We start from the raw sequence: 27,313 nt of genomic DNA on the forward strand, positions 1-27,313 counted from the left end.
AATATTTTACAGAACAAGACGTCATTTTAAGGGAAAAATAAAGTAAAACAAAAAATGAAATATTGAGCAATAAGAAAATTATGTGGCAGCAAATGCCCAAATTGTTTTCGTTTTGGTTTGGTTTGCATGTTTTGTTTTGGCGGCAGACCATGAGAAGTCAAATAGTTGCTTCTTCTTTGCTCATTGACTAATGTTGGAAATATATCTGAGGTCTCTGTGGTAGGAGCTTCGTCTTCTAAGCTGGAGGTCGTGGGTTCGATTCCCGTCGGTGCCCTTGGTGTTATTTCCTTGTGTTGTAAATCTTTCCTGAAGCTGTTTAGCCTCTAAATAAATTTAAAAAAAAAACATATCTCTGAGCATGCGTTGTCAATCACACTGAAAATGATTTTTATGCATAGATAGGCAACATTTTGTGAGGTTTAATGATTTGTTGTGATTGAATTTTTTCAGATTTATCATGAACAGACATCTCAATATCCCTCCCCCTTCTTTTCACTCCTAGAAGCCTGTCTTGTATTTATGGTTCTTAAATCTGGCAACCCTGCTTACAATATGTAGCTTAAAATTTGCTTCCAGAACTTCACTATCGACGTTTTCTAGGGGGAGCTTGGAGCTTCTGAACTTTGACCTTTCTCCTATAGTCATCAACGAACTGCATTTTTAAGCATTTTCCCCACCCTCACTTTGTGTCTAAAAATAGCTTAAAATTGCATTTAGAAATCAAAAAATTAATTTCCAAGGAAGGACTTCTGACCCCCATTCCGTTCCCTAACGTCACCATAGCTTAAAATAGAAAAGTATAGTATTATCTATTAATAGGTTTATAAAATTATTTCCCCCTGTTTTTTGAGCAATCATGAATTGCTATCATTGGACCGTAGTTGATGTTTCTTCGATTTAATTTGTCTATGCTTATAATAAACTTTTCTGGTTCATGGGCCTCTGCGAGCATGTCCTTCCTTCTGGGTGGCGGTGTCCCCCGGAATCACCTAATTTATATACTTGACCCTGTCAATTTTACATAATCTTCTTTAAACAATCCAGTGTCTAGCCTGGCATTCACGTCTCGAATTCAAATTATGGTTCATGCATGTTTTTTGCTATTATGATTGCAGTAGGAGCTATTTGTAGAAACAAATTTTTAAGAGAATGGTCCTATCGCAATTTGTAATTGCAAAAAACACGTAATGTATTAAAGACATCAAAACTCAAATGAAATTATTGGCCTACCCTGGCCGAACTTTAGTTTTTCCTCTGTTTAAAATTAATAAAATAGTACATAATTATTCAATTTTTGAATTATAAATTGATTTTTCCCACAAAGCTAGGGAGGCAAGTGCACGTTATGTCAGTTTTCAAGGTTGGGGGCAAATTTAATTCTTTTTATGGGAAAAAGCACTAAAATACATGCAAAAATACATTAAGCTTTTCAAAAGCCAGGGTCCCTAATTGTCTAAATGACTGGCCTGCCTCCTGCAGGCACCCATAATGGAACACAGACCATCTCTGAACCGTGATCTTGCGCCCCTGCTATGGGTCAGATCTGAAATAAACACACTTAACAAAATTCTATGGAGGTCTGAAGCATAATATGTGACTAATCATAAAGTTTCCAATAAAATTCTCCATCTATAATAATTCGTTGCTTTTTAAAAAACATAGACTTTGCCATTCGTTTTACTGAGTACCAACCATCTCAGGACTCCGACCCATGGTCGGTCGTCGCTATGATGGGTCGGATTTAACTTTTGCCCCATCATTTAGGGTTGTCATGTTGTCAATCGCCCCCTCCTCTTCCTTTAAACAATTACACCTTTGCTCCTCCAACATTCCTAGAAACAAATTTAAAATTCCACCTATGAATCAAAATTTGCAGCGCGTTTCATAACAGTGCCATTTTCACATGAGGAAAGTAAACAAGCGCCTAATGCTTGGTCAAATCCGATCCGAATGACGAGAAACGTGAAAATGTCGATCCGTTGAATGCTTATGCGCATGCGCAAGTTTATAGGTCGGATTCCGAATCCACTCCTGGTGGTCGAAGCTCTAACCACTACAATTTAATGAATAGGTTAGACTAGAATTGTGTGTTTTTACTTTGTTGTTTTTATATGATTTTTTGAAAATGTCCTATTGTTTGCTTTTGTAGGCTGGTGTATATCTAAATAATACTTTTTTTTAAAAAATTACTTGTCTATTTAAAAATCTAAATAATAATTCTTAATTATTATTAGCACTTTGTCATTGATAATATTGAGTTTTCCAAAAGCAATTAAAATTTTAATTATTGGAAAAATATATAAAATTTAAAAGTTGTTGTAATGAAATTAATAAAAATTTTTGCTTGTATTTTTATTTAAGAGAATTTTTTATGAGATCAAAATTCCACATGGTTTCTTTGAATTCATTTAGTGGCCCATTCATTGCCATCAATTTATTTCTATTATCATTCATTTTCTATTATCATTCATTATAGAGACATTTTCTAATCCAACTTGTATGACTTTTTTGTGTAACCAAAAAAGTAAAGTAACTAAAGAGCCAAAAAATAGTATTAGAAAAAATTACAAAATTTTTTTAATTTTGTTAATTAACCAACAATTGGCCCCCATTAATTACCACCAGGCCCAGACTGGCTCCGTCTGTGGTGGTCGGCTAGGTACTGGAAAGGGCCCCCCTGATGTGATGGTTCCCGGGGTCCTTCCCCCGAAAATGTAAGAGAATTATCATTTCTAAAACTGCTTTTTCTTTTTGGATACGTTAAGTAATAAAAATAAAGTTAAATTTATGTATAGAAAACATGTGTTTGAAGTTTTTGCTTGACTTACCCTTTTATCAGAACGAAATTTCATACTGTTTTTACAAAATCTTTTAAAGGTGCATTTTCTTTATTTGTTCTGAATTAACGTTTTTTTCTTTTTGATTGACCTAGTAAGTGGAGGGGGGGGGGTAAAGGATTGTGATACAGGGTCCCTGTTTCAGTGGAGTATAGAATATCCCCAATTTTAGGGGGTCCGGGGGCTTCCCCAAGAAAATTTTTGCAAAACATGTAAAATTCTGCATTTTTAGGCCCAATGTAAGGGGGGGGGGGGACTTAAACTGTGAGAGCTTAGCCCGTTATCTCCCTCCAAGGGGTGAGCCATTGTTGGAAGGGATTTTTTTATCATACTCTTTTAAGTTTAAAGCTTGTTAGTTAGCTAGTTTAGTTAGCTAAAGTTAAAGCTTAACTATTAGAAAATTATCATGCCTTTTTGCTTCATCTTGTTATTTTTTGTACCAATGTATTTTTTTTTAAAGCGCCATAGTAAAAATTGTTGACTTGCATGCATGTAAAGTACAGAACTTCAACTACCTTACTAGAATGCAATTTTGATTGCAGAATAAAAAACTCCACGTGGTATATAGTTTCATTTCCAATCAGAAGGGTTTCCAAATGCATTCCATATTCCATTTTCCCATTTATTTACTGGTTTAAGCAAAAGGAGATGGCACTAAAGCAATCTACATGAATCCTTTGAGTCTTGAACAAGTCATAAAGTTAGATTACTCCTATTTTTATATTATGAAGAAATATTTGGGGAATCTTCCCAGAAATGTTTCGAAATTAAAGTCCTAAAAATGTATTTGAAACACGCATGTGTGACTCCTGTAAAAATTACTCTTAACGTTCCAGATTGAACTGGTACCTGGTGTATTTTTTCCACTTTGTTTAGTGTTAACTCAATAATAATTAAATTTACAAATTATAAAAGTAAGAAAATAGTAATAAAAGATGAAAAAAAAAACAATCGGTTTTCATAGCCTTAATTTATTCTATGTTTTACATTATCATTTCATTAATTACTTTATATTTATTTTCTTACTTCTTTATTCATTAATTTTTTTTTTAAATTTAAAATTTACTTTTCTACTAATTCACCTGTTCACATTACTTGATGGTGAAACTGCTGGTAAATGTGATTTTTCTCAGGACCAATAGGTAAATTGTTGCGACAATTTACCACTGGTCCAGTTTGAAGCAATTATGTTCCTTGTCGTAGGTGCTGGGCTGTTAATATAATAAAGTATAATTTCATTTCCATTTAAAACTGCATTCTACACAGTCAGTGCAAAAAAATGGACTTAAAAAGAAAAAATATTGCAATGTGCAAAAAGGCTTGAAAAAAGTCGGTTTTTGGAAATTTTACAAACTTGTGTGCGAACCTAACACTGCAAAGAATGTAAATAATTTTGAAGATACATGAAAAGTGTGATAAAAGGAAACATTTTAATGGTATTAGAACAAAAATTTTGAACCTTATTATTTTCATAAAAATTTTGGAAAATTGACCTTGTTTCCTATTTTTGGAGAAATTCAAGCCTTGGTAGGACCCTCAAGGAGTTATTCAAACTTGATAATATGTTACATGTGTATTGTTCTCTTACACATGCACAGCTTTTGGTGGGTATTCCAAATTAAGATTCGAAATTTTATTTTTTCGATCCACCCTAACGAACATCCTTTCGAACTCTTAAAATTAACAGTTCTTTTGCTTGCACACACAATATCGTTCAAGTGTTTGAATGATAGTCTGAACGAGAAGGGGTATTACTTACCGGTCACTTTTATTGCATTCAAGGTTCTTAACAAAGGGAAGAATTCTTGCTTGTTGTTCATTTAATCTGAAATGCATTAAAGAAATTTCTCTTGGGGTGGGAGCCGAAATCAGTTGCTTAACCATGGAAAATTCTTTAAAAGGTACTGGATTACAAGGGATTAAAACTGTACTTTTTACCAAAAGCAGTCAAACTATCTGTCATTCGAGTTTAGAGCAACCGAGAAATCCCCTCCACCTCTAATCCCTAAGGTGCATCCCATACGAAAACCAAGAAAGGAGAAAGATGAAAGAGGTGGTGCCGCATTCCAGAGGAACACTTTTCGGTAGAAACTCGCTGTCTCTGGTCTGACGTACTTTAGAAAAAGAAAAGAAAAAAAACTTCCTATTTTCTAACTGGCTCTGTGGTGACGTTTGATGCATTGTGAGACTTCAAAATAACCAACAACACAGAAAGATATCTTTGCTCGTCGGTAATTTTATCTTAACATCTGGTAATTTAGTGTTTCCTTGCTTACTCCAAGGAGCTGTTGTCATGAAATTGGCATAAAAAGAAGTCATGTGATGCACACATCAGCTCGTTTCAGAAACTTTTATCACTCCGAAGGTCCCCCACACCCTTCTTTACATCAAAACCAAATTTTCTGCTCCTTGCTCAAAAATTTTGGATAGCCCTGCTCTCCTTATCGGCTCCACACTGTTGCTAAATAATTTGTTAACTGACATTAATACAACTTATAGCTGTGTTCATTTTTTAAATGAAATTTTAGCAATAGCTATAAATTGTTGAAATTTTTACTAAGTTTGGGACAAATCTGTCATTTTAAAGTTTTGTATGCCCCCCCCCCCGGGTATGAATTTAATGCATTTTATTGAAAAAAACAACATACAAGCAAAAATGCATAATTACATTATGTTTCTAAATTCCCTGACCTCCCTGACTGCTCAGAAGACAGGCCTGGTTTGGGCCCCTTTCACTCTTTAATCGGGCCCTATATAAACCTTAACAAACTTCCGTGAGCATAAAACTCTCTGCTAGTTGTGAGAATTTTCTTAAAATTTTACGTGCAGGAATGTGGGGCATAATGCTGACACTGAGTCCCTCAATCCGGACCTTAAACAAAAACTAAACTTGGCTGTCTTTTTTCCGGACTCCCGTTCGGTTAGGACTCAGATTTTTCCTTCTCTTCAAGGCAGGCAACCTGGTGTGTGGGGGGGGGGGGGGGGCATTATGATGCCGTTTTTCCCCGTGTCAACTTTAACAAGTGAGATCTGGAAGATTTTCAAGAAGATGAATGTCAGCAGCGCTAGTCCTCAATTGTTATGAAGGAAGATTGTCTGTGAGAAGGGTTTCCCCTCCAATCATCGAAAGGGCAAAAAGAAAGAACGGAAATATTTCCAGATCAGTTTCTAACAGCTATAAAATAAATTTTTCTTTAAAAAAAAATTAAAAAATAAACGCTTGTGTGACCCACCAAAGTCGAAACTCTTTCCTGCTCCAAATTTCTCAAATTATGTGTGAGTGTATATTGTTTTAAAAGAAATTGTGTGTGTACACATCTTTGAAGATATTTTGAAAAAAAAAGGAACTTTTTTAAAAACGGCGGGGAAAATCGGGTGAAAGTTTGCCGGTTTTTGCTGGATCCCGGATAAAAGGTTCTGTATTTGAATTCTTTTGCTGATGATGTAAAAGTTATGGGGATTGTAGAAAATGAAGAACAGGTAAAACAGCTTCAAGAGGATTTAGATTATATTACTAAGTGGGCAGATAAGTGGGGTATGGCAGTTAATGTTAGGGAAATGTCAAGTACTACACTTAGGTTATGGAAATAAGTGTATGAGTTATCGTTTACAGGGTTCAATCATTAGTCAGACAGAAAATGTTATTGATCTGGGTATCTTAATAAATCAGGACTTCAAGTTTAGTCAACAGTGCAGCATTGCAAGTAACAAAGCCAACAGAATGCTTTGATTTATCAATAGCTCTATTTCAAACAAATCTAAGAATCTTCTTCTGCCTTTATATAAGAGTTTAGTGAGACCCCATTTGGAGTATGCTGTGCAGTTTTGGTCGTCTTATCTGAGGAAAGATATTTGTGCATTGGAAAAGGTTCTAAGAAGGGTAACTCGACTAGAAAGGAGACTTTCAGATTTAGATTATGATACTAGACTTAACAGGCTTAATATGTATAGCCTGGAGCAAAGGTGGATCAGAGGGGCCATGATTCAGTTGTTTGAATTTTTTCAAAATAAATGATGTTAATGAATTAAATTTTTACACTGAAAGCAGGACGAGGGTCATTGTTTTAAGCTATTCAAATTTCAGGCTAACCTACCCTATACGTTTACCCTATGGTATCGATGCAATTGGAAAAAAGGTGCTATATGAACCAGCACAAAATTTAAGATTTATAAGTGTTACGATTACATCTCGATTGTTGGAGAATCTTAATGAGTGAAGAATGCCAGGTAGATGAGTTAGAAAGTGTTTCTCACAGTTAAGTGATTTTGAGAGAGGTTTGATCATCGGAATGAAAATTGCGGGCTAGTCAACGAGCCGTGTTGCTGCTGAGGTAAATTGTTCAGAGTGTTCTGTTAGAAACTGTTGGAGGCAGTGGGCACGAGATAGTACCCATGTGCAAAAATCGGATCTGGAGCAACCAGGAAAACCACAAGGAGAGAGGATGGAAGGATGAGCACTCGTGGATCCCACAGTGACTCGTTTCACCATACAAGCAGACGTAAGGGTAGCAGTTGTTCCCCGAACCATTTCTAAACGCCTTGTGGAAGTTAATCTGCAGTCCAAGTGCCCTTTTCATGTACTCCCTTTAACACCAAAATATGGCAACTCCGTCTGCAATGGTGTGAAGCCAGAGCGATGTGGGATGTCACTGATTGGCAAAAGATGGTGCTCAGTGATGAATCCTGAATTGTTTTGGGGTCAGATGGTATCTGCACACAGATGTGAAGCATGGGTGCAAGACCTTCTGTCTTGGACAAAATTTGCGAGACGGAGTTCAGGACGGAAAGAAATTCGATGACTTTCTTTCAGTTTTTACTTAAAAAAGAAAATTGAGTGTTTGAAAAATATGCATTAATTACTGGACCGTTCCATAACCACGAATTTACATCATCATTCTCTCGGTTTCCCGCCATGGACTTGTTTTGTTTGCAACGTGCTTTTGGAGGAGTGGCTTTTCGACTCGCGCCGTTTGACTTTTTTTAGATATAACTCTGTTATTTCCAACTCACTGCATTGCAGACCGAGGAGTTGCTCGCTATTCTCCCTGATTTTTCGAAATAATCGGCTCTAATTGAAAATTTAGCCTTTACTCATGCTATTTTTGATCATCCTATCGTTTTTTTCATTTGGGGTTTTTTTTTGTGTGCAAATTTTACACGCATAAATGAAAATTATGTACGCTCTTAAAATGTCTTAAGAGTTGAATCTGAATCATCGATTGAGAATGATTGCTGACAAGATGAAATGTTTTCGCCACAGCAAAGGGTGTCCACATACCAGGTAAAACGGAAACTATCGGGGATTTTGAAGATTTCAATGAAAATGGGAATTTTGGAAATAATTGAGGGAAAATTTCAAGCTGGTTGGAAACTCCGATGGGCAACCGTTCCTGCATTTTTTTTAAAAGACTTGAGGAATCACTAAATTCCAATGTCATTGAATCTAACACTCGCTAGAATGGAAATATGGGGGGGGGGAGAGAGAAAGGAAAGGAGAAAAATAACGGCAGCACGAGTTTGCGAAAAAACGCGGCTCTTGCAAAGAGGGTAATCAGTCTGCAAATTAACCCACGATGAGGTGTTAAAACGTTGATATCTTGGACAATCTAAGAGGGGTGGGGGTTACTCAAGGGTTCCGATATAAAATATCGAAAAACTGAATTGAAAGCCATTTTTGAAGTAGGAGTGGTTCGATATTTCTCCTCTGCAAACAATTAAAAATTTAAAAGTCAAAGTTTTAGACTCTCTTTAATGATGTAAAAGTGGGGAGGGGGAGGTTTTAAAAAAAAATCAAAAACTGAGTCTTAAAAACACTAATTTAGGCAATCTTTGGTGAATTTATGAGAGATGGTTTTGGTGTTTTAACATGAAAATGTTTTGTAGTTGATGTCATGGGTGCAAGACCTTCCGTCTCGGACAAAATTTTAGAGACGGAGGTCGGGACGGAAAGAAATTCGATGACTTTCCTTCAGTTTTACTCAAAAAAGAAAAATTGATGTAAGAGTCCTTGAACCCCTCCTTTCCCTGAACTTGACCAAAATGGCCTACCATTGCGTTTTTTGGACTTCAATTTAAAAAAAATATTCTGGGGGAATACCCGCAGCCCCCGTTATTGGTGGTGGAATTACGATATCAAAACGCTTAAATATTAAGTCAAAAACTTTTAATTTAAATCAAACAGATTCCAAAACTGGCATATTTAAAATCTTTAACATTTGTACACAAATTTTTCTTTAAGCACACATGCTTGGGGGGAGGGGGGAGCTGAAAATATTTTCCGTCTTGAACACATCACCAAACTTGCACCCATGGTTGATGTATTAAAAACTATTTAAGGCTATAATTAAATGACTTGAGTGAAATGGCATTTGGGACCCTCTCCCGAAAAGTGTTTGTAATTGAAGTCTTAAAACTTAGGCTGTCTTTGGCAATGTCAAGAGGGAGGGAGGGGGCTCTCTTCAGACGAAATTCTGAAACGGGTGTCATAAAAGCGCAACTTTAGACCGTCTTGGGGTTTGGGATTCCCCTTTCCCAAAAAATATTCAAAGCTGAAGTATTCAGAACTCAGCTTTAGGTAATCTTTAAAAGACTTAAGAAGAGGGAATTCGAAGGCTTTCTCTTAATAAGTTTTAGAATTTCAATTCTTAAATCTTCGGTGATGAAAAGGCGAAACCACAAATTTAAGTCCATGGGGAAGGAGTTCGGGGGGGAGGGGGGGTCTCTCTCTCCGAAAACTTCTCCATGCTGAAGTATTGAAATGCTATTTTTGAGTGAGTTAAGAGTTTGGGAATTCAGGGGTCTTTCTCGAAACATTTTCGAAATTGAAGTCTTAAAATTGTCTTTGGGCGATGTGGGGAGGGGAGTTGCTCTCTCAATAGAAAAATAAATCTTAAATAAAACTGCGTTTACTAAACACACTGAGAGGGGGGGGGGGTATTCCGCACCCCAGTCCGAAATATTTTCGTTTCTGAAATTTAAAGAGCTTTTTTTGGTCTATCTTTGGATGACTTAAGGGGGAAGGGTGTAGGAAGGTTCTTTAAAAAAGTTTCCAAAATTAAAGTATTAAAACTTTTATGCTGTCATAAGTCATGTTTATAGGAAGAGGGGTACTATTCCTACAAAACAATTTAGACTGAAGCCTTAAAAATTGAAATTTGGGACATTTGTGGTGAACTCAGAGGAAGGGTTTCGGGAGTTTTCTTCCAAAAATGTTTTGATGCTGAAAATTTAAAGCGCCACTTTAGGCTATATTTGAGTGCCTTAAGGGTGTTCTTCACTGAGAGTCTGAAAGATTCGGATCTAATGTTAACCTACGGGGAAAGTTGGAGCTTGTTTTACAAATTCCTGTAAAGTTTTCGGATCCGTTTTTTTTTCTGAGTATTTTTCAAGACTATGTCTGTTTCTTTTAGTTTTTACTTTTTTGATGTGTCCATTCTCCGATTTTTTAAAATTCGAGAAAAAATGAATTTCTTCGAAAACGAGGTACTGTTGGACATTTCGCTCTGTAAAACATCTGCAACTCGTGCTATCGAAATTTTAAGAACGCCCTGACACGCAAAATATTTCCAGCTCTCTTTTGAGATCTTGTTTGAAATAATGCGACCATTTTTTAAACAAATATCATGTTCTAACTATTGAAAAAAATTTCAAAATACGTTCACTTTTTGGATTTGCCCCGCCCTAGAATAGTAACCTCCCCTTTTTGAGGTGTAAACGCTAATGGGGTGTAAGATTTATTACCCTCTCATTAGTTCCCCTCAATGACCTTCGCTGGACGTCCTTTCTTCTTTCCTCTTTTCCTAAGGCTTTCGTGAAGAATCAAGTGCTTTTGAAAGTGAATCCATGTAGATGTGTGCTATTAGCTGTTAAATTAGCAACATTTGCTTTTTTTCAAATTTGTGGTTTGAAAAGAAATAGATTTGAAAGGAATATTTCTGAGTCAAATTGTTTATTTACAATATAATGAACATTGTTACAATGCTGTCGAATGCGAAAAGTTGACATTTTTCCCTTCCAGTAGAAAAATATTTTTATATATAGATTAAATCGTATTCCAGATACTAGGTATTTTGCATCGTTTTTACATGTGTTTTATGTTACTACAAATGGTACACACATAAAGTGCTTTCCACAGCTCAACAAACGTTTTTGAAAATTATTTGTGTCTTTAAAAGCCAGACTCGTCAAATTTCTTTAGAAGGTAGATACACATTGAACATGTAATTCATAATATACAGTAAAATCCATCGAATTTCGGAATCGGGATTGGAAATTTATTTGGTTGAAACAAGTATTTCGTTGCATTAGTATGCGTTGTAATAGGATTTTACTGTATTTCTCTTTAGAAAATTCCTAAGGAGGAAAACGATGCATAATTTGACCCCAAATAGAATCGTGAAACGTTTCTTATGGGGTCACAATATTACTCCTTCTTTTAAGACATGTACGATATTATACCGTTTTTAAAACATTACGTGAGAAAAAAAATAGCATAATTTTTATTTTCCAGCGCAGCAATGCAAACCGTGGTTAATTTTATTTTTATTAAAGACTATTTCCTAGCTTACATTTTGTGTCATAATTCCTGCGTTTTACCCCAAATTTTTATTTATTGCCAGAAACAATGAAAAAAAAAAGTTAAAACACTTATTTTTAATTAGCTGTTTTGGAAATAGCTTAAACATATGGATATTGTGATTAACTGCAGGTTTTAAGTGTTTTAATCAAGCAATCATGTACTTGTGTTATTCCATACCTTTCAGAGCGAATCAAGCTTGTACAAATAGTATTTACAATTTAAAAACATGTTTTATATTTTTTGAAGTACGTTGCTTAAATATTATTTCTCCAACAGTGCTATCATTTTTGGAAAACTACTAAAATTCAGGACAATATTTATTCTTCAAGAAAAAAATAAGTTTTTTTTTTTTTTTTGAGCAATTGCGAATGCTTATTATCCTTACTTGAACAAAGCTGATGTTGCTCTGATTTTTCAAATTGTCATGATGACAAGAATAACTCTAGCTCGTTGTTTTAATATTTACTAAGAAGTCAAATTTTCGTCGCCATGGTTACTAATCGTTTGTGTTCATTCAATGTTTAACTTAAGTAGATTTTACTTTTAAAAGGGGGGGTGTAAAATTACATTTCAGGAAAAAAACATCAATGTGGATGAAATTAAAAAGCAAAATTTCATCCAAATACAAAATTTCCAGATTACTAATACCGACATTCAAGACTGACAAGAAAACAAAAATACAGAAGGCTTTCTGATGTCTTCAGAAAGTTTTCACAATAGAAATAGTTTTTTTTTTTTTTTTTTTTTAATCTTTATAAGAATTTGGAAGCTGTATTTTTGGAGAATAAAAATACTTTTCAAAAACATTTATTCAGTTGCGGAAAACATTCCGTACACCAACATACTCATTAAATACATAGAAAATCATGAAAAACATATTAGCAATTTAATATGATTCGGTTAATATAAAAAACACACCGTGGTAGAATTACTAAGCATTGTATGTATTAGTTTTAATGACGTTTTCAGCCTTATGTTGCTGACAAAGCTAACTAAGATGTGAACAATATAGAATGAAGGTTACAAGTTTTCACTGTTTTCTATTTTCATTCTCAGAAGCTAGATCAGCATTTTAATACAATGTAGAAAAAATTAATTACAGGCATAAAGGTTTTCAGGTCACATAAGCACCCCCCCCCCCCCCTCCCTTCAAAAAACATCATTAAAGATCGTCTTAAATTTCGTTTTTATGGCTTTAATTTCAAAAACTTTCGGGAAGGGAGTTTCTGAAAAGTCCTTCTTTGACCATAAAAAAAAAAGTCGTCTAAAATTGCATTTTTGGAACTTTGAAACCTGAATGTCCCCAACGTTACTAAAAATGGCCTACAATCATGTTTATAACAATTTGAAAATTTTGCCTCCCCCCAACATCACACTAAGACTGCGTTTTTAGACTATTTCGAAAAATTGCGGGGAAAGCTTCCGAACTCCCCGTTTCCTAACATAATTGAAGAACCTGAAATTGTGTTTTTGGCGTTTCAAGTTCAAAAATTTGCCGGTGGAAGATCACAGGACCTCTTACTTACTTCCAAATACTACCAGAGTTCGTCTAAAAGTGCATTTTGAAAATTTTATTTTCGTGAAAATTAAAGGGCATAGCCCCCAAACAGAGTGCTTGGGAAAATAGGGAGTATTTCTGAGTAAATAGTATGCTTACGATAAAGATCATGTTAATTAAATATAGAAATGGTTCCCTCTCCTAAACAAGAAGCTAAATCCTTTCTCTCGCTGTATTTACATATTATTAGGAATTAGGAGTCAATAGAATAGAAAATGTGGGATCTCAAAAAAGATTTTTGTTCTATACGAATGAAAATTACTTGATAATCATTTGATTAAAACATTCATTTTATTCTGTGACTGAAGACACGATACGATAATTTTTCGGCACAGAAGTGCGTAACACAGAACTTAAAAAGAAAAAGTTTGTCTTGATTTTTTTTTTTCTTTTTAAATTGTGAACCCTTACTTGTACTTATAATTGCTTTCCTAAATGTAAGCTGTTCATTTTCATTTTTGTTTTAACTTTATGTATTTCCTGCAAATCTGTTTCTTGCCCTTTTTTATTTTTTATTATTGATTCATTAAATGCAAGATGCGTGAAAACGAGGCAGAGCGATAAAAACTTTAAAATCTGGCAGAGCGAGGCGTTGAGATTTTTTTTCACCTAAGTATTTCGAGGGTTTTTTTTTTTTTTTTCAGGCAGATATACATGTAGGTAATATTTTCGTGCCTCCTGAGAAAAAGGACAACCCTTAATATTTATTACGACAACTAACGAGGATCAGACACTCACAAGACTTATTAGGAAATTTTAATAAAAACTCAATGTGTTGAAGTAGAAGCACTATATACACTATATGACCAAAAGCATTAGGACACTTTCAAAAATTCACATTTTTAGGGATTTCTCGAGAAATAATAGACCAATTGCTCTATAATTTGTTTCGCATAAAATGTATACTCTAGTTGTCATTTTCCAATAAAAATTAAGTCTGCTATTCATTTAGGGGACCGACAACAAATTGAGGAAAAAAGTTTTTTGATCATTTTTCATTGCAAATTGCTGGGAATAAGCTATAATTTTCAGAAATGAGTTAAAAATCTATCAAAAACTTATTTTTATATTTTTGTGAAAATATCTCTTATACCCATGGAAATATAAGCATTTCTTCCGAAAATGCAAAAAAATTTTGACGATTTTCGCCTCATATTACGCAGAGTATTTCGTCAAACGTTACTAAACTTTTAGAACATTTGACAGCATTTTAGAGAAACATAATAATAAAATTTGAAGTTAAAATATTGAAAATTTGATGAAATATGAACAATTAAAGCTATTAATTTTTCACTGCGCATGCACGAAAGATAGCAATTTATAACGTTCATAATTCAAAGCTCAGATACATCCTACAATCCATGAAAAAAATTCCACCGCAATTTCTTTAAATTTTAAAAAGTTATCAGCGATCTAATGAGCCGAATTTCTATAATTCTAGGATAGGCGACGAATGTTAAGGGATTGTTAGCAAACTGGCAACACTTTCCTGCCATCGTTACAGAGTGATTCATGATAAGAACGGATTATTTGTTGCTGGTCCCCTAAATGAATAGCAGACTTAATTGTTATTGGATTTGACGTCTGGAGTATACTTTCCATGAGAAAAAAAATTACAGAGCAGAGAGCAATTGGTCTTTTATTTCTCGAGAAATCCGTAAAATTGTGAATTTTTGAAAGTGTCCCAATACTTTTGGTCATATAGTGTATGTAATACCTCATGTATTTTGCCGAATTTAGTAACTGGGAATCTGAAACTCTAAAAGTGCTAGGTTTAGTTTTATTCCAAAATTTCAACGTAAGATAGTTTACAAACATTGAGAGTGGGGGAAGGAGTGATTTTTGCCTTTGAGCTTGGAGCAGGGTGAGCACCCCTGCATACAAACAAAGATCACAGAAAAATCTTTAATTTTTCAAATTCAGGAAATCCTTATCCGTAGCCATCCGCGACTTTGCCGTTCTTATGCTCAATTTGAAAGAACTTTCACCATAACAACCCATTGAGAAATGCTATCGTAGCCTTCTCATCTACATATAAAATTAGATAAATAAATAAATATTTTTTCAAAAAGAAAAGGATTCAAAGATAAAGATTAGGGGAATTTTCTGGTCACCAGTGGTGAGAAAAGGCAATTATAGTAGCCACATTTTTTTCTATTCGCCACTGCATTTGTAAAACAGATAACTAACCAACAAAGTAGTATTTAATTTAGCACTAAAATATAAATATTATCAGTTCAAATAAAGGTTAATGTAACTAATTAGTGGCATTAATGTTTATTGTACAATCAAGTATTAACTATGCAAAGAGGATCTAGTTTCATTTTTAAGAAGAATGTTTTCTGGCAACTCGGATGGGGTTGGGGAGAGTGGCAAACAGGCAGAGGAAGCGAAAAAATTTCGCCAACCGATAACTAGTTAGTCCCCAGTTTTATTCGGCACTCGATTTTTCAAATATATTAAGTAGGATCATCCATTTTTAAAGAATATTTTTTGGTTAGAATTTGGAGTTCATTTCGTTAAAATTCAGTGTGGTCATGCAGGCTATCTTTTTTTCCTTCCTTTTTTGAAATCATCAATTTTCAATAACGAACATTTTTCTAAAAATAAAACGAATTTATGAATTTATTTATTGCAAATATTCATTCATTCGTTAATTTTTCCTAGATGAGATCTGAAACCGTATTAATGGGGGAAAAAATCTTTGTTTCAAAATTAATTTTAACGCGAATACAAATAAATTAATATCACAAGTAAGATTGCAAAATGCGCGGCAATGTAAAATTTTGCGCCTTTTACATTGAGTTATTTTTCTTTTACTTATGTAGTCAAGACTCAAGAGGGAAAGAACTAGAATTTCCTTGGAAGGGTCTGTAAAAAGCTGCGGTTTCATTTCGCCGACAGCTATACCTCCCTTGACTTGCACAGCAGGGGGAGCGTCCGGTCTGTCCCCCTGCAAAATGTGACAGGTCACATGATCCACACTTTCATCGGTCACCGTTCGTTCTATTGGCTGTTGAAATGTCAATCATTTCACTGATGTACACTGCTTTCGTTTAAAGAAAAGGCCCATTTTCAAGCGACATCGTTTTTCTTCCCCACTGAAGAGCAGCCTTAAGAGGGATGTGATTCGGGAACTTTGCCTAGGGTTAGGATTCAGTTCCCCTATTTCTTTTTTTAATTAATGAATATTGGAATGGATACCATGTTTAAAAAATATATCTACTTCACTGAAACTATGTTTTATCGCTAATTTCACCACCTATCTCATAAAAGAATTCTTTTTCAAATGAAGACTGTGTAGGGGAATGGTGCCAGTTCATTATCATTAGTCGGCCATACCCTTCCCCCACCTTTCCTTCTTTTCTGATTTGTTGGCGCTACCTTATGTAGACATTCCAGTCAGAACTGATTTATGTTGTAAAAGTGAAAACCTTATGTAATAAGCGATTTTATTGCTACAATAAAAATGTTTACGATCGGCAAAAACTAATGGTGGGGGGCTGCGAACGCTTTTACCCCTAGCATTATCCATCATCGTCTAAAATTGCGTTTTTGGAACTTCAATTTAGAAATATTGCTGAAGGAGGGTTCCTGAACTCCATCCTTTCAATAGTGCATTCAAAAGCGTACAAATGTTATGAAAGATGGAGTACAATTTCGTTTTTAAAACTTCGATTTCGAGGAGAGTCCAGAGCGCCACCCCCCCCCCCCTTTTTTTTAAATATTTTTGAAGGCTGCCCAAAATTGTGATTTTGGGACTATCAGTTTGAAGTAATTGATGTAAGAGTCCCTGAACCCCTCCTTTCCCAGAACTTTGCCAAAATGGCCTACCATAGCGTTTTTTAGACTTCAATTTGAAAAAATTTCTGGGGGTGAGCCCCCCCCCCCCCCCCACTTACTTCCGGATGTTAGATTTTTTGGAATTATGATGTCAAAACGCTTAAATATTAACAATTTAAAGGCTTAAAATTTAACTCAAACACAGATTCCAAAACTGGCATTGTTAAAATCTACAACACACATAAATTTTTCCTTAAGCCTGCATGCGGGGGGGGGGGGGGGGCTGAAAATATTTTCCGTCTTGAACACATGACCAAACTTGCACTTATGATGTGAAGGCGCCCTGGAGAAAAGTACCACTGCACCCATTCTATCGCATGACACACTGCCCACACAGCATGCATAGTGATCTGGAAGGCTATAGCCTATGATAGCCGGTCCACTCTAGTTGTGGTACGGGGAACCTTAACGGTCAGCGTTATGTTAATGACATTCTGAAACCAAATCTAGGACCTCTATAGAGCATGTATGGGATCAGCTGAAACGCCAGACGTCACCGTGCTACTCTGTGCAAGATTTAGAAGTAGCTGTTTGAAATTTGGGGGTCCATCAACCTCAGGACAACATGAGATGTTTAACTAGCTCAATGTCGAACCGTATTGCGGCATGTATTGCAGCAAAAGGGGGTCCAATGTGCTATTTAAGTAGCACTGTATTAATCTCATCTCTTAGCCTGTATTTGTTTAATTGTCTAGATTTTTGGGATCAAGCGTACCTTTCATCTGTATTATTTTATACATTAAAATTTCACTTCAATCCAATGCTTCCTTCTTGGGGCGTTATTTTCAATGTTCCTGAGTGTATGTTTAAAAACACATTTTTTCGAACGATGCCGTCTCAAACGGACTTTATGATAAAGATTGGATAGTGGTTATCGTTAAAATTGTAATAGAAGTTGTTCTCATGATTCAGACCTATGTATTCCTCATACATTGATCCACTTTACAAAGTTCTGTTAAAAATTTACCATGAAAAAGTTAATAAATGCCACTTTTTCAAAAAAGGTCTGAGAGGATGAGAAATGTTTAGGGAAACATTGGAAAATCAAACTGCTCATTAAATTTTTTGATGAGATACGAAATGAAAAGTAGAAAAGTACCAACGGGTCCCAATTCCCTGTACCCATGACAGTTTTTGTCCCGGAATCTCCAAAATGTCTAGCACTTAAACAAAAGTTGTTTTTTTTTCCCTGCGCAGCATAGGAAATAATTTTAGTCTCATGAATGAGAATAACTAAAATTAATGCTAATAATAATTAAAATAAATTTTTACTTTTTGACACACAAATCCATAAATTGATTAATTGCAATCTTTTATTTTAAAGCTGTTTTTTGTCAATGGAGTTCATTTCATTCACAATATTTTATTTCTCTATGAAAACAGCCTTGACAAATGGGCTGCTTACAATGAAAGTGGTATAATTCAAAATCTTGCAAATTTTGGTTATTTATTGAAATGAGTTCTTTTTTAGTTCCTCTGTTCAGTATGACAGAGGTGCAAGTTAGTAGTTCAATATTTAGCCGCTATGAGCAGCACCAATTATGTTAAATAACCAAATAACCAAAACAGCTGTATGATTGAGAATGACAGTGGTGTAAGTCATTTAGCAAATAAAAAAAAACAATATACAGTGACACATATGCTGTGGGTACCAAGTAACATAAATATAACCCTGGCTTTGATGAGATTTGTTTAAAGTGGAAAAACACATTGAAATCATTGATTAAAAATATCTAGTGCCAGAGCATTCATTTCTCCCAAACGATTCAGACTTTGGATGTGTGGAATTAGCTGCAAATGGGAAAAGTATGTGTGCCTGATGACTGGTATTGTGTAATGAAGTCTTGTCGTAGCAAAAAAATAAATTTATTGTTTGCTAGATGAAATGTGAAGAATTTATTTCTACAAAACATTTAGAGAAAACCATTAGCAAGAGAGAGAAAGAAAAAGCAATATGAATGTGAACTGGCTTAAAATACAATGGATACGGCTTAAAAAGGACTATTTTTACACAATAAAGTACAAAGAAACTCTGCAAAAATTTATTAACTTCAAAAAAATTAATATCACTCCTCCTACAGGAAGAAAAGGAAGACCAGTTCATTTAAAAATTTACCAAATGAGATGTCCCCTTATGTTAGACCAGTTTCCATGAACAAAAAAAATATGATGGCTTTGATACCTTTTATCCCTCTAATTCACCACCGAATTTTCCTTAATTTGGCCACTACTAATAATGATGACTATGTATGTCTTTTACCTTGACTTCGGCCTTGACTTTTTATTATGAGGGGGAAAATAATTTAAGGAAGGCGATTCAGCATTATCAATTTTTAGCTCTATAGCAACAAAGAGCTAAAAGTTTGAATGCACTTTTTTTTAAATTGTTGATATTTTAATGCTTAAAACATTTATCAACTACTTAAAACTAAACTTTTTGTTATTTTGCAAAAATAGTTGTAAAATAAATACAGAAACAGAATATAACCTGTCACTTTCTTTCACAAATCCTATATAATGGTCAGAATGACAGTTGTGTAAGTGACTCAAAGCTATATGATATTGGGCTGAATACAGTTAAAAAATAGGTCTTTATAAGATTAAAAATACAATAAAACCATTACAAAATATAACACCTAGGTTTTTTAATTGGTTGTTACACAAAAGCTTAAATTACTAAAAATGTAGTTCCGATGACTTACACCACTTTCATTCTAGGCAGCTCAAATGTACAACACCAAAACAAAAAGTGTTTGATATTTATAAAATTTGAATATTCTCTGCTGTCTGTTTACACAATATGTTAACTATATTATTGTTTTTATGTTGTTATTTCTTTGTATTAATATGCATTGAAATCGTTATATTTCAGATAAACCAAAACAATTTTGATGTTTTATGCAGTAGTAACTTTTATTATAGATATGGTAAGTGTTCACTATTTTTTAAACCAAATAATTTTTTTCATTGCGGCAGGCACTTTTGCGACTATACAAGCTGTCTGGGTGTAGCCCTGCTGTTTATGTTTTTTGCAAAGCTTGGCAAATACCAGGTACAGAGGAGTCGCGAAGAGGTCACATCTCCCAAAAAAATCCTTATTTGGCAAATTTCGTCCGACAATTTGACAAATTCGAAGATACTAGTTCTGAATTGCTGGTTTTTTCCCTCTATATTTATAATTTATTTTCTCATTTTATGTAGGTATGTGATTGCGTGATTGCATTTTATTAATCAGTAAAATTTTAAGTTTCATTCTGCAAAACGAGAATTTTCCCCAAAATTTAAGTTTGGGATGCCAGGTTGCCATGGCACCTACAGTAGGGTGGTTCAAAAATACATGTAAAAAAGAAGTTTCTCCTAGATAACAGGATGCCCCTCAATATTTTTAGACTTGCGGATAGTAATATTACTGGAAGAATTTTAGCTTCCTATTTCAACTGAAAGAGGGCTCAACCCCCTTCCCTAAACATTATAAGTATGGGGAGGGGGTTAAAAAATACATTGAACTGAAAAAACAATGCTACATATTATAATATACACAAGTAATATGTATATACATTGCAAAAAAAAAATATTAATAGAAAAACAGCTGGGGAAATAAAATGTTTCTAAATTTGTGACACATTCTATGCTACAGCTAATGTTAAATTAAGGGGTCATTGAGCACCCTCTTAAAATTTGAGTTAGAAGCTAGAACTTTTACAACATTATCCTTTCAATAAGTCTAAAAAATAGAGGGTGTCCTGGACTCAAGCTGAAAAAAAGTTTTTTTTTGAACCACCCTAACCTACAATTTCAGTGCAGGAGCTTAATATTTGAAAACAATTTTTTTTTTCCAATTCTAGAATATTTTGTTGCAGTGTAAATAGTTTTTCTTTTAAATGTGATTTCCAACATTAGTTTGCAAAGCATTTTGATTTCTTTTATCAGCATGCAATTTACATTTTTTTTTTTTGGAAATATCATAACTTCTGAAGAAACAAATACCTTTAATTTTTTCGTTACTTTAAATTATTGGTTTAGAATATTTCGAAAGTGATAGTGGAATTTGGAAAAATTATGTGCCTGTAAATATAGGAAAATAAAGTCGAACTTTGAAAAAATAAAAACTCTCACCTGTTTTTTTTTTTTTTTTTTGTCTAGCATGCAGATTTTATGAGAATCTGTCGGCCCTTGTGTGTTCATTAATATGTAAATTTTTGCTCTGTACATACTAGAGGCTAAAATTAAAACGCTATGAGTCGAGGTGAAAGTCTCCTCGATGTATGTTAGAATTATCACAACTTTCTCGAGACAGGAAAAATAGCATGATTTGAATACAGGGTGTGGCAAAACAAACCTGTCCGAAAAATTTTTAACATTACTTTATTAAAAGTAAATAAATAAAGAGTATTTTACTAATAATTTTTCTGGTTTTCAAGTTCACAAATGCCTTTTGTAGCGATGCAGGGGCGCAAAGGGTTGTTGAAATTTTCAGCATTGGGCCATAATTCTTCTCCCTTTAATCCATCCCCGGTGGATCCCCATAAAGCAATTGATGAAGAGAGTCCAAACATGTGTGATGTTTAGTACAAGGTCTAGACTCCAAAATAGACCATATAATGTAATCCATGGGATTTGGATCTGGGAAGTTAGTAGCTATTCTACAGATGACATCACATCTGGAAAATGCACCTTGCAACACTCTTGTGTCTTTCTTGCTTTGTGAGCGTGTGTGGAGTATTGTTGAAATGTTCAGGTCGGTCATTCCAAGCTCGTCAGCTTGCGAGATCAAGATTTTTGCTCGCGTGATCGGTTGTGATGTAGAAATGTCGCGAAGTAGTATTCTAATCTACTCGAACTTAGCTTGCGGCTAGGTTCGAGTAGATTAGAATACAACTTTGCGACATTTCTACGTCACAACCTATCACATGAACGAAAATCTCGATCTCGCAAGCTGACGAGCTTGGAATGACCGCCCTGCATACATTGCCTGAATCCTTCTTGAATGTCTAAATAGTACTTTTTAATTTATTCAATGCTCTCATTCATAAAAACCAGAGATGTTTCTTCATCTGTGCGAATTTTGCCCCAGACCATGTCTAACTTTGGATTTTGGCATTAACCCAAAATTGTCAAGGTTCTTGAGGCATCTGCAGATTAGATCTTCTTGTTCTGGGAATTATGAACTTGGTGGGAAGCTCAACCTTCAGTGGGAAGCTCAATTTTTTAGGTGTTGTAAAGACATAAGCTCCGTTTTTGCCTCTCACCACACTGGTCTTTGCCTTATTCCCATTTCATTAGCAATATTTCTCGTCAATACCTTGCTAAATTTGCTTTGGAGGGCCTTACTGTTATTGGAAAGATTCATTACACATTTTCCTCTACTTCCTAGATGTCCACCATCATTGCCAAACTCTTTGAAATGGCAGATTGCCTGAGACACTGTTTTGACAAAGCACTTTATGCATAATAACAATTTTAAACTAGTTTTCCTTGCTTAAACTATCCTTAAATATATCTTTGACTTGACATTGTAAAAAAAAGCCAAGAAACAATCTGCAAACTACTATATTTCAAAAAATTATTAATAATTTATGCAGTAGACAAAATGAAACACAACAAATGATATATATTAAAACATAACTGCTATTGTTCAGTTTTTTTTGGCACCCTTTATTTCAACCTTTTGTGCATTCTCACATTGTAAAAGCTAGTGTTAGATGTCTTGTATATTTTTTCACAACTTTAATAAACTTCTTGAAAATTACTTATTTATTCTCCTACATTTGTACAAATATTCCAAAATTTGATAAACAGTTTAAATCTTAATCAATTAGGAATTCTATTTCGTGTTGTCAAGTAGAATAGGGAAGCATAAAGATTTGTATCAATTCGTAACATACTAAATAAAATACTCAAAGATTTAAGTAAAACTTAAATTTTGAATGTTAGTTAAACTCTAGTGCAAAAAAAATAATTTCCAATTTCTTTCAAATTTTTCGAGTTTCCTATGGGCATTAGTCTATTCTGCAGTTTCCAAGGAGGAGATCTGGGCCTAAATTTTAATCCCAGTATTGTAAAACGAAATGCATATTGTCCTCTCTGTCATTCTGGAATTTAAATGTTCTTCTTGCATGGTTACCGAAATAGCAAGAAAAGAATTTTTCTTGTTGCAACAGTTGTAGCAGCGCTAGTGAAAAGATCAGTTCTATCCCATTTAAATGAAACAATGGGGACTACAAGATTACTGTTTTTTTTTTCTTTTTATCACAAAACCAAAAATTGCATACCTCTTTCAATGGTCAAGAAAACCCCTCTCACATTATTATTATTAGTCAATTGAACTGTATAGCAGGTAACTACAGTGAAGCACTGTTTATACGTTTCTCTTTTATACGTTTTTTAGTTTAGCCCCTGCCGAGTTTAATGCGTATTAACATATACCTATCATATGTTTTTTCATTTATATGCTTTTTTGATACAATCACTTTGAAAACATATAAACAGTGCTTCACAGTAATTTTATTTAAACCCTTCTGCATTTTTCATTCCTCTTCTGCCAAAAATGTTGTTTTTGCTATAAATTTTATGTAGTCTAATGGAGCTGGTTGAAGTCTTAGATTCAGAAAGTGTCCATGATAAATACAGGTATGGTTAAAGTTTATTTGAGATATTGGTCAAGTAATGAATTAAAGCAAGTTGTATCTTTGCTGCATTAGTTTAAAGGTAAGCTGAAGTTTAATATAATACTCTGAATGGGTATGAAACATAAGTTGACTGAAACATTAAGGGCATTTCATTTATGGCATTATAAATGGTCTCTATGCTACATATTAGTTTCCAAAATGAGCATTTAGAACTATTTTTATTTTGGCAATGGTGTGTATCTTGAAAATGAAATATAATTTCCAATTTTACATTTGTATGCTAAGTAATAAAGTCTGTAATTAAAAGTATTGAGTAATTTGTGATGCTCAAAGCTGTTCAACTTTTATAATATAAATTTTTTTTTTTTTTTTTTTTTTGGAACTTTTAACTTTTCTGAAAATATTTTCAGTAACATTTGCAAAGAATAACCTAGTTTTTTGTTTCATCCCCTCTCATTATTCTTTAGAAATAATGCTGAGCTGGAAGAAAAATTTGTTTTCACCAATTGATAATCATTGACTATGATTCAAATGTATAAATAAACTTTATGATCAAGAAAAGCTTGTGAAATGTCATCGGAATGAACTTTGAAAGACTGAAAACCCATGTTCACTTCCAGCAAACATAGTCATTGAGCATATCAATGAATTAGAAAAGAAAAACCAACTTGAATATTGAAATTCTGATGTAAATAATCAAACTGGAAAATATTTCTCAAGAAAATTTTGATGTAAAAATAGAACTTTTTGTTTTATACCCCGAAATGTGAAGAAATGCTTCCTTGCTTATGTATGGCTCCTTCAGTTATTGTAACAATGATCAATTTAAAACAGTATAAATAAAGAATAAGATAGCTAAAAACAGAGTGTATAACTCACTTTTTAACCTCATAAAATTTCCCTAATTTTTTAATTCTTAATCTCTTGATAACATTTGGTATTACTTAAATGTAATTTGTTTTACTATTGCATCTATTAGATCAATTTCAAGCTCTCATTGAAATGTTAATTGGTAATAGTTCACAAGAAGGGCTAGTAAGATTGTTACACACACTCTGTTGGTAATTTTTGCTGTTCAAATACGAAGAAAGACCTTGGATATTATTCATTGCTGCATTCATCCTTTTATTTCTGTATGTTATGAAACACTAGCCAGTTGAGATATTTAACTGTAGATGGGTACATGAGTGTGATATTTTTATGTATTGGGTGAGTGCATATTATCTAAATTTCCAAACTTGCAATAAAGTTTCTCTGATTAATGCTGAATTTCTTGTACTTAAATTCAGTCATAGTTGAATTGCAAACAACAAAGACATTTTGTGTGCTTGATGATTTTAAATCAGCACATTTAAGACTAATGAACTCTAGAAACTCTTGTACAATGTGAAACATAATTGTACAAATAAGTTATTAATCTTGGCAAACATTTTTGACATTGCTATTCATAAAAAGGACAGGTTAAAGTTTTTAAAATATTTGAACGTATGTTCTAAGAAATGTTTTAAAAAAGGCCAAATTCTTATAAAGGGTGTCCCAAAATTAACGCAAGATTTGAATTTGCCACCATTTTTGCAATAAATGGTTGGCAACCCTGAAAAAAGTACAATTTGACAGCTGAGAGTTTAGGGTAATCAAAAATGGAGCGTTATACGATACAATAACGCGCTTTCATTATTGAACAATTGTTTCAAAAATAATGAAAGTTGAGGCTGGTCAAGCACTTACTGTTATTGGCGCTCGGTATCGCAACACGGTAATGCACGGGTGGTTGTAGGCTTGTTGATATAGACCTTCGAATTCAAACCCCATAAGAAGAAATTTAAAAATATTAAATCATACGATCTAGGGTGCCAATTCTGATCACCGAAATGAGAGAGTACGCGACTAGGAAATGCCTTATGCAGTAATTGAAATGTTTCATTCTCTCTAGCTGTATGGTACAATAACACCCCATTTTTACTAACCCTAAACTCTCAACTGTCAAATTGTTCTTTTTTCATGGCTGCCAACAATTTATGGAAAAAATGGTGTCAAATTCAAATCTTGCGTTAATTTTGGGACACCCTTTATCTTCTCTTTTCCTTTTAAGTAGTTTTATTTCATTCTTTCCAAGAACCCCTTTAATTCCTAAAGTAGGAAAAACAGTAGAAGATGAAATATTTTTAGATACTCAAGAAGCAACCATTTTTTGGAGTAAAATACAAATTCAGGGATTTATAGATAAGTTACATGTGTGTGTGTGGTTTGTTTTTTTTTAAGTATGTGTGAATTGTTAAAAATCAATATTTCATAGTAATGCAGTAATGGCAATAAGAGTTGCAGATATGTTTGGAGAATTGCAGGAACCTTTCATTGCAAGAGAAGTGAACATATAAATACGCCTTCAGTCAGATGCATTTTCATCTATCAGCTCAATGTCGTAAAATAGAGAGTGGCTTACATACGTATTATGATTATCAAAATCTTGCAAAACTTATTGCATATTTTCAAAATGTTACTAATTCAATACAGAACTTGAAAGATATCAAGTAGTTAATCCCATTTTAAACTTAGCATTTAGAATTATTTGTGGTAACTGTTTAAGTTTCTTATTTTTTATGTGTCATACACAGTTTCAAAGCTACAAAAGAGGGGGGAGGGAGTGATGAAAAAGACTCATAAATTCTAGGTTTGTAGGCTCTCTCCAAAAAAGCAAGTTTTGAGAAAAATTGCATATTTTAATTTGTAAGCTTGGCAATATGAAACTCATTTTCGATTGTATATTGACTTTTTTAATATTAATGATGAAAAGAAAAAATGAAAAAGTGAAATTTTCATGAAAAAGTGAACAGATTGATGAAAAATAATACAAGTTTTGTTTTGTGTTAGCATCAGGGTTGTTTAAACCAAGTGGGTTTTTTTTTTTTTTTTGAAAAGCTAAATCGTTTCTCCCAAATGTTTCCATAAATTTTACATATAATTGGAAGATATAAAATCCAATTAATGCAAAGTAACCAGCAAAGCTTTAGAAATAAAATTACAAGTTAATAAATTCGCAAACTTTTTTTTTAATGTAATGCAAATTTGCTAAATAGTTTTTTATTTCTTTCTTAAATCAATGCAACTTTTCTTTTTAGGAACATAAATATATGGCAGATAACTATGTTTTTCTAAAATTAGTTAGAAAAAAAATTCAAGTAGTTTGTTGTCTTTATCTATACATTTATTTTTCTTTCATTTCTCTTTTACATTTCAAAATGGCCCAAAAAGCAGATTTCAGCCAAAACATCATTTTACCACCTAATTTGCTTAATTTCCTAAGATTCATAGAGAAAAATCCTGTATCGTTTAAGCAATCTGTAGAAACTCTATAGAATATATTAATGACGAGAGAAAGAGGGAGAAAAAAATTGCTCATTTTTTGGCATCCGTGATAGACCATGCAATCACAGCAAGAAAAAAAAGATGTATAAAATTTTGAAAACAGAAAATATCCGTGCAATTGTGTGCTCTTATAAAAAAAATTTGTCAAATTTTCACCTTATAAAGAACTTTTTTTAATCCCTCTATTATTTTGTAAGAAAAGAATGATGTATGGAATGATAGAAGAATAAATAAATATTTATTTTTACTGTTACAATGTCTTGACTGTTGAGATGTGTTGAAAGCATAGTTTCATTATTTGCATTTGTATTGTAAAAATACTTTAAAATTGGGAAAAAACTTCAGAACGTTTCTTTTTATTTGAGGCTTTTAATTAAAAAAATTTTAAAAAAAAAAGAAATTATTCTTAAACGCATCAAAACAAGAGAAATAAGGTCTACAATGAAAAACATGTTAACTTAAAGCCCATTTGTCCTATTTGCATGCGTCTTCACAATGATGC

General features: G+C 33.5%; 1 long non-coding RNA gene across 1 annotated transcript in view; it reads left to right on the forward strand.

The window, feature by feature from the left end:
* The window catches only part of LOC129218669 (uncharacterized), a 65,253-nt gene that overhangs the window by 13,817 nt on the left and 24,123 nt on the right, over nt 1-27,313 (forward strand). Inside the window, exon 2 of the long non-coding RNA XR_008580359.1 lies at nt 19,689-19,743. This is a non-coding gene — a long non-coding RNA (uncharacterized LOC129218669). The remainder of the gene's footprint in view (nt 1-19,688; nt 19,744-27,313) is intronic.

This window comes from Uloborus diversus, chromosome 3 (genome assembly GCF_026930045.1).
Source record: "Uloborus diversus isolate 005 chromosome 3, Udiv.v.3.1, whole genome shotgun sequence".
NCBI classification, from domain to species: Eukaryota; Metazoa; Arthropoda; class Arachnida; order Araneae; family Uloboridae; genus Uloborus; species Uloborus diversus.